This window comes from Sarcophilus harrisii, chromosome 6, assembly GCF_902635505.1.
Source record: "Sarcophilus harrisii chromosome 6, mSarHar1.11, whole genome shotgun sequence".
In the NCBI taxonomy this organism is placed as follows: Eukaryota; Metazoa; Chordata; class Mammalia; order Dasyuromorphia; family Dasyuridae; genus Sarcophilus; species Sarcophilus harrisii.
In genome coordinates this window covers 165,839,197-165,841,010 of record NC_045431.1, presented here as the reverse complement: position 1 = coordinate 165,841,010, position 1,814 = coordinate 165,839,197, and the positions used below count along the sequence as shown (strand labels likewise).

General features: G+C 33.4%; 1 pseudogene; it reads left to right on the top strand.

Moving 5' to 3' along the window:
* Window positions 1–1,025: 1,025 nt before the first annotated feature.
* On the top strand, window positions 1,026–1,407 carry LOC111721278 (annotated as a pseudogene).
* The last annotated feature ends 407 nt before the right edge of the window (window positions 1,408–1,814 follow it).

Here is a 1,814-nt window from a genome sequence, read left to right as displayed (position 1 = left end):
TAGAGTTTATTGAGTGGGGATAATATGCTCAGACCTGTGATTTATGAAGTTCATTTTGGTAGCTGAATGAAGGATTGACACCCTTGAAATTGGCAATGACAAAGAAAGAAAAGAAAATTGTTTTTTAAATAGTATTTTATTTTTCTAAATACATACAGGAAAGTTTTCAGCATTCACCTTCATAAAACTTTTTGTTCCAAATTTTTCCCCTCCCTTCTTCCTCCCCATTCCCCAAGATAGCGATCAATCCTATGTAGGCTGAACAAGAAAAATCAGATCAAAAAGGAAAAAAAAAACATGAGATAAAAAAACAAGTAAACAAACAACAACATTAAACAGCAAGGTGAAAATACTATGCTTTGATCCACATTCAGTCTCCATAGTTCTTTTTCTGGATGGCGATGACACTTTGAAATTGCTTTGCATCGCATCATTGTTTAGAAGAGTCTAATCCATCACAAGTGATTATCAAATAATCTTGTTACTATGTATGATGTTCTCTTGGTTCTTCTCACTTTACTAAGCATCAGTTCATGTAAATCTTACCAGGATTCTCTGAAATCAGTCTTCTCATACCATAACTTATTCAGCCATTTCCCAAATTATGGGCATCCACTAAACTTCCAGTTCCTTGCCATTACAAAAAAGGCTGTTATAAATTTTTGTGCACATGTAGGTCCATATATATGTTAGAGATATGTGAATGCACTGATATTGAAACTACAAATTATTCCAGTTATTCTGTGAAGCAATTTGGACAATAATCACTAAACTACGTATACCCTTTGACTCCAGAACATCATTATTAGGTATTATCCCAAAGGAATCTGGGAAGAGGGTACTAGAAAGAACTAATGTGGATAAAAATATTTGTAACAGATTTTTTGTTTTGTTTTGGTTTGGTTTGTTTTTTGTTTTGTATAATCTCAAGTAACTAGGAACAAAGGGAAAATTCCCTAAGAGTATTGAAAGCAATTTGTAAAGAATAGATATAGGCTCTTTCTGCCATCTTTGCAGTCATCACCATGGTGAACATGAATGTCCTGACAGATGATCTCAAAAGCATACCAATGTAGTAAAGTGAGGAAAATGCCAGGTTCTCATTAAGGCATGCTCATCTGGTTCTTAACTGAGATGATGAAGCACAGTTACATTGGTGAATTTGAGATCATGAATGATCTCAGCAAAAGAAAATTTGTTGGGAAACTCATGGGCAAATTAAACAACTGTGGTGTAATCAGTTGCAAATTTGATGTTTAACTGAAATATAGGAAAAACTGGCAGAATAATCTGCTCTCATTCTGTCAATTTGAGTTCATTGTGCTTCCAACCTTAGGGGGCATTATAGGCCATGAGGAGAACATTCAAAAACACAAAGAAGGAAAAATCTTGAAATTCTTTTTCTAAAGGTGTAAAACATACCTACAAATAAAATGGTCCAGTAGAAAAAATGTACATAGTATCAAAAGTAAACTCCAAGTTTGACCCAACAAGAAACATACTCATATATCTTTGATGTCATGGTCTTCTATGTGAACATCATTAAGAAAATTTTCTGACTTCCAAGTCACATGATCAACAAGATCATGGACTAAATATTTTCTTTTATCCTCACAACCTCTTGAGCCTTTCTAAAATAGGAATTATGTTTAAGAGCTAAAACAAGTTCTGTCTCTATATGCCATGATTCTAAGAACCTGAATGAAGTTAAAAAAAACAATAAAAAACAGAATAGGTTAATTTCTAATCTCTAAAATATTTAAGCAGCACTGCATGCTCCATCTCATGTTCCAGTACTTCTGCACAAACTAACT